Source organism: Gavialis gangeticus, unplaced genomic scaffold, assembly GCF_001723915.1.
Source record: "Gavialis gangeticus isolate Ggan-Ray unplaced genomic scaffold, GavGan_comp1, whole genome shotgun sequence".
NCBI classification, from domain to species: Eukaryota; Metazoa; Chordata; order Crocodylia; family Gavialidae; genus Gavialis; species Gavialis gangeticus.
The window spans coordinates 4,447,194-4,453,613 of NW_017728980.1; the positions used below are offsets into that span (position 1 = coordinate 4,447,194).

Genomic DNA, 6,420 nt, shown 5'->3' on the forward strand with positions numbered 1-6,420 from the left:
AGGGGGTCCCTGGTGAACAGACTTTCCCCGAGTCAGGAACTAGATTCCACAATTTGATTTCTGTTTCAGATTCAAATACAAGCCAAAACATTCGACAAAGGCACAACATGGATGTGAAAATATTGTTTCAGCTAGCTCAGGATGAAACCCTAATGTTTCATTCACCTTTTTAATATATTTTTATATTTTATATACTGTATATATTTACATTTAATCTGTTATTGTTGTTTATCATTTATTATTTTTGTTATATGTTTACATTTTATATATAAATAGACTTTTCACATGTATATACTTTTTATATATTAAAAAAGTAAAAAGGAGACATTAAAATGGGCAGATTTCTGCAAAACATTTTGCTTTTGTCAAACAGATCTTTCTGGCAATTCTCTGAAAATTTTGAAGGAATTCTGCTCCATTCAGGTCCAAATTTTGGGATGGTTTGTAGTTAAAATCCCTCTTCCAGTAACTCAGAGTCCTTTAGACCTTGGCAGTTACACAAGACAAGGGAGATTTGTCCACGTGGAATGAGACTGAGAGACCGCTGCTGCCATCTGCACCCTGGCAATCAGAGCAGCAGAGCAAGTTTTGCCACTGACAAACCCGCCAGAGAGTGCCAACCTTTAGGAGGTTTGCAAACAAAGCAAAATGTTTTTCAGTTCAAAACTGTGCACCATAGAGGCAAAGTTGTGGGGACTGAGGTGGGGAAAAGGGGCAAGGAACCTGGGTATTTTTTACTATCAACATGGTGACATTCCTCTGATTTTCCTCTGGAGTCAGTTCAGAGAAAATTCCTAATTTTGCCCAAGGGACTGTGAAACTGTGGGGTGAAATCAGCCTGTTGAAGCCAGGACTGGGATGGCAGGGGGTGCTGCAGGTCACAAGAAAAAAGGCAACAGTGTGAGTGAGGGTACTGTGATGACTGTGTAGTGGAAATGGAGATGCACTGAGGGAAATGCATGTGGACCCCAGCCTAGGAAATGAGGTGGGCCATAGCAGTGGGGGACAGTGGGGAAGGCAGTGCTGTTGTGACATGTTGTTCTCTATCTTTCAGTCTCTAGACCTGTCAGTCTGATACCTCCAACTGGCTTGACATTTACTTTCCAGAACGGAAAATCCCTCATCAAACAGTGTCTGGCTTAGGATCTTCTTAAAGGAAGGCAATAAAAATCAGAGCCAAGAAAGCAGGCAGTGCAGAGGGATCTTTGGGAGCATTCCCTGGGACCCAGCTGGGGGAGAGGACCTGACCTCCCTGCACAACAAGCCCCTCTGCAGTTGTTTGATAGTTAGCTTGCATAAAACAAGCTCCAGAGACACCACTCACTCTCCCACCGCCTCCTGCTCTTTTCAGCTCCTTGATCCACCCCAGAGACAAAACCCACTCAGTTTTTCACAGCTTTGCTAAACGTACACACACACTCCCAAGATGAGCATGCACACACACTCCCAGTCATGCAGACTTATGCACACACACACCACATACACACACACACACACTCCCAGAGGCATACACACACACCACACCACACACACGCACTCCCAATCAGATGTGCAGCTCTGCAGCTGCTGCATTCACACACACACACACACACACACACACACACACACACACACACACACACACACACGTGCGCGCATCCAGCCAGATGCATACACACACCACACCAAACCCCCCCACACACACACACTCCCAATCCAAAGTGCAGCTCGCCAGCTGCTGCATTCCTGCTGCCCTTTGCTTGGAAAAGCTGCATCTGCCTGTATGGTTTAATATATAGAAACAACAAAACAAAGGAGGATGGAGGAGAAGAGAAAGCTGCAGACAGAGTGGGATAATGCTTTTGGGGAATCGACTTGCAGAGAACTGGCAAGGAGGCAAAGACCATGCCGCCAGAGGGGAGCCCAGTGGCATCTGCATTCTCTCAAGGCAAGGAGCAAACCTCTCCTCCCACCCCCCAGCCCCACATTGGCCCTTTCTATACAAAGCAGCAATATAAACCCCTCCCCTCACTGCTTTCACTCCAGCCACCTTCCCTTTTCTGTTCATTCAGAACAGATGATGCTCCTGATCACATGCGCTCATCTCCTCTCTCCCCCCACCCCACCCGAGCCCTTTAAATAGCCTTATTACACCAATAATTCATTTGTACTACAGGAGGGAGAGAGGGAGCAAACAAAGAGAGGGAGGGAGATTTAACAGACAAAAGTACCACTGTAGTGCGGGAGGGCGGGGGTCTGGGAACCATGATGGCTCTGTCAGAGCCAGCAAACTCCAGGGACAGCTAGGGACAGGGGACGTGCATTTGAATCAATAGTGCTATACAAATGTTCTGTACTAGCAGGCAGGACTGGGGAGGGAGAGGAGAGCCTGGGATGAGAAGACTCCAGTGCTCCGGTGATGGCATGGACCGGACGCTTCTCCAGTGGCTGTGTTGCCTACCTCCTATCTCTGTCACCGTCCAGTACCCCCAAAGTGCCAGGGAACAAGACTGATGCGGAGCGGCTGTTAGCAAGTAAGTTACCCTGTGTGTTTGCTTTCCACCTCGCCCTCTTGTCTGGCTGCAGAAAAGCAAGAGCCTAGAAAGCCAGAGGACAAGTGATGAAGTTACTAGGGCAGCCAGCCATGGAGCTTCTGAACCCAGCCCTGGGAGGGTGACGGCCAGTGAACTGGCATTTTCCTACCCACAGGCTGCCAGGGCTAAATTAGGAAGACGGGCTGGATTCGGATCTACGAGCATGCCATTGTTGGATCTGGCAAAGGAGTTTGGGGATAGAGACATGAAATATTATTGAGGTACTGTGGTAATAGGGGTTGTATTTGAGAGACAGTAGCTGAACAACAGTGGAGTAATGCTGAGTTTATATCTGGATCAGCAATTAGGTCATTTAAAATTAAGGCATTTAGTACTTGGTTTGAGATTTAAAGAGTTGTTACATTTTAGGCTCCGAATTATAATGATGATGGTGATATTGGAGTGGGTTGTGCTGCTGGGCTGTTTTATGCATGGGGAATCCCTACTGGTTCTTTGGTGTTTGTGCCTATGGCAGATAGGAGGAAGATCTGTCTGTGCAGTGTCAGCTGTCACTCCACATGGCTCGCACAGACACCGTGAGTCCTTCCGCTCAGTTGTTGATAGTGTGCTGGTCTGGCACCAGGTCCCAACTTTATATTGCACACATGTCAGTCCTTAGTGAACTGGGTTTCATGATCTGGCAGAGCCTTAACAATTCAGGGCCAGTTCTCAGTGGGATCATTTCTGACATCCAAGCATGAAACTGAAGTGTTAGTAGTTGGATGCAACCTGGGTTTGATTGGGGTTGGCAGGGAGTGGTACGTCAAGAGCCTCTGGTCTTTACTGGGATGGGGAATAAGTGAAATTGTTTTTGATTTGTATGATGGTAGTGCCTGAAGGCCCAAGTTCTGGAGCAGGTCTCCATTGTGCTAGGCACTGCACAAGCAGAACAGAGTCCCTGCCCCAGGACATCCGCAGTCTGACTTCTAGCCTGGCTCCTAGCCAGTTGTGGGACCTTAGCTAGGTCACTTCCTTTCTTTGTGCCTCAGTTTCTCCCATCTGTAAAATGGGTTTCATAGTACCATCCTAGACTATGGGGGTGTTCCTAGGCCAGCTGACTTTTGAGATCTCTGGTTGCAAGGTCCTGCAGAAGTGCAAGGGGATAGGGACAGCTTTCACTTTCCGACTAGTGCAGGATTCTGTAGTGTCTCTCAGTCGCTCTTTGGGTTCAAGAATCGTTGAACATGTAGCAGGAATATTAGTGCTTTTGAGTCTGGGTAGAGATTCCCCTTACCCAGGTTCCACTTGCCATATTCTGACTGTATAAATAGCAGGGGTGTGAGCTGAAGATAATTGAACCAAAAGATGGGGCACTGATGCTGCCAGACAGCCCTTCAAACACACCAGAAGGGCAACAGATGTCCCTAGAAACAGGGAGTAGGACAAATGTATGGGAAGTTGAGATGCTTCAGAGAGCTTTAGGCCTGGAAAAAGTCATTTCCCTGAAAGTGGGTGGATGAAATGGCCCCACATGCAAGTTTGCTTTATTAAGGAACCAACTGTTGTCTGAATAACACGGACACAGATAAGACTACCCAAGCAGCAGCCTGGGCCTGCCGCTGCATCCCTAGGCATACTGCTCACCACTTACAGTGCTGTGAAATATAACTTCCTAGTTAATTATTTTATAATAATTATATTCGCCTGTCCGCTGCTTGCAGTATTTGAACTCCCACTGAGCCCGTCATTATAATAGGTTGCATACACTCCCTCATCTCCATACTTGGTATCTACTCGCTCCCTAGTCATTATTTTCTATAAAATAATTCTCACTTTTGTAATTCTTTAGCTGCTCACTGAGGTCATTAGAATATCTCGGAAGGCATTTCCCGTCTTTCTCTTTTGTTTAAATACAATTAAGCTTTTTTCCCATTAAAATTTGAGCTCCTCCGCTCTGTTTTTTATTAGACCAACTTTGGTATATTTTAATACACCCACAATTTTGTAATTTCCATGGGATTTTTTCATGCTTAAATTCCCACTGGAAAAAAATGCATTCAAAACCTCTGCCTCTTCTAGATGAAGTTGGTGTAAACAGAAAGAAAAAAGAACATATGGGGGGGGATTAGCGGGGCTGGGTTTTTTTTAGCATATTACACTTTTGAAAAAAGTTCACGATAAAAACAGAATTTTCTCCCTTTAGCAATAAAAATAAGATATTGATATTTTCTGTCACATAAAACTACACAGGCCGAGTTTCTTGCCGGCAAAAATGCGTGCAGCTCCACTGATGCTGAAAGAGCTACCATCATTTACACAAACCGCGGGTTTGTCCTGACACTTGTAAGGTTTGTCATAAGGCATTTTTGGTATACCTTTTTGAAAACACACCTGGTAAAGGAACTGTATGTCCCTTATCAGAGCTGGAACTCTACAGAAATCTTTATAGAAATTACTGTAAAATCTGTAGGATTTAATAGAAAACGATTGCTTCCTTCCAGGTTTCATGGTTCACTTCCCATTGCCTATAGTAGGAGTATAATTCTCTAATAAATTCTATGTAAGATAGTCCAGAAAATCTATCTGCCATTGAGTCATAGTTTTATCTTGGACCAGTCATTCTGTGACTCAATGGGTACATTTACACATGCAATTAGCACGTAGTAATAAACTCCAGCACGATTTGCACTGGAGTTTATTGCTCCTGGGTGCAGTGTTTACATGTGCACCCAGGACAGCAGCATGTTGAGCCGGGGTGGAGCATAGGGGGTTATCCTGCCAGCCCGGGACTACTCCTCCCTGGCTTAGTGTGCTGTGGAGGTGCTGGCTGGGGCATGAGGATGCTACAGTGCAAGGCTAGGCATCAGAAACCCCCTGAACTGTAGCACCCTCATGCCCCAGCCAGCCCAGTCACATGTGCGTTTTGGTGCACATAACTACTCCGCTGTAGGATAGTACTTGTCCTGGACAGTATTATCCTACAGCAGAGTTTATTAATTTACCATGCCCTAATGCCATGCCACATGTAGATGGTGGCGCTTTACTGCGGAGCTAATTAGTCAGCAAAGAACATGAGTAGATGCACCCAGTTTTACCAACAAGGACATTAGTGCAGTAATGATTCTGAAAGGCAAATACTATCTACTGAACAATAAACATCCTTCCTATGCAACCTTGTTCCACTTGCAATTGAGATTTCCTTACTGCCTCCTGCAGATATCACTCAGTCCTGACCCAGCTTAGCCATGAGTAAAAGTCTTTCCAGAACATGGTGCTGTGATTGCAGGCAGTGGCTGTGGCAGTGTGCGTAAAGTCACTGGGCCTTCATCTTTAAAGATGCTGTTATCCTACCCTACAGGAGGATGATAGCTTATAATTTTTAAAAGTTTAGTCCATACATAGAAACGGTAGGAATCATATTTTTCTTTGCTAGATCAATGGAAAAGGAGCGAAGTCCAGTGATTAGGACTGGGAAATTTGGGTTCAAGCCTCTGCTTTGCTGCAGACATCCCAGGCGATATTACAAAAATCATGAAATCGCTCCCACCTATAATGGAAATTAGAGCATTTCCTTATGTCATAGAGGGGGCAAGAGGTCAATGCACTCAAAGCCATAAAGTGTTCATGTAGTTTAGAAATAGATATCGTATTGAGAACAAAAGGGCTCAGGATAATTAGTATTTTGGTCACCCAGTATCTTTGGGGGACTGGATGCTAATTGGGTGCTGCACTTGAGCAGTAGGAACCAGCAGCACACTTACACAATGGGGAACTCCTTACTCGAGAGCACGGAGGCAGAAAGGGATCTTGGAGTCATTATTGACTCCAAGATGAACATGGGCCGACAATGCGAGGTCATCGTTGGCAGGGCTAACCGGACCTTGTCGTGCATCCACAGGTGCATCTC

The 6,420-nt window shown here is 45.5% G+C and overlaps 1 protein-coding gene across 2 annotated transcripts in view; it reads left to right on the top strand.

The window, feature by feature from the left end:
- The first annotated feature begins 2,051 nt into the window (after window positions 1-2,051).
- KCNJ5 (potassium voltage-gated channel subfamily J member 5) overlaps window positions 2,052-6,420 on the top strand; it is a 53,976-nt gene continuing 49,607 nt past the window's right edge. For both annotated transcript variants that reach the window (XM_019509188.1, XM_019509180.1), the window contains exon 1: window positions 2,052-2,513. The gene's annotated coding sequence lies outside the window, so the exon portion shown is untranslated. The remainder of the gene's footprint in view (window positions 2,514-6,420) is intronic.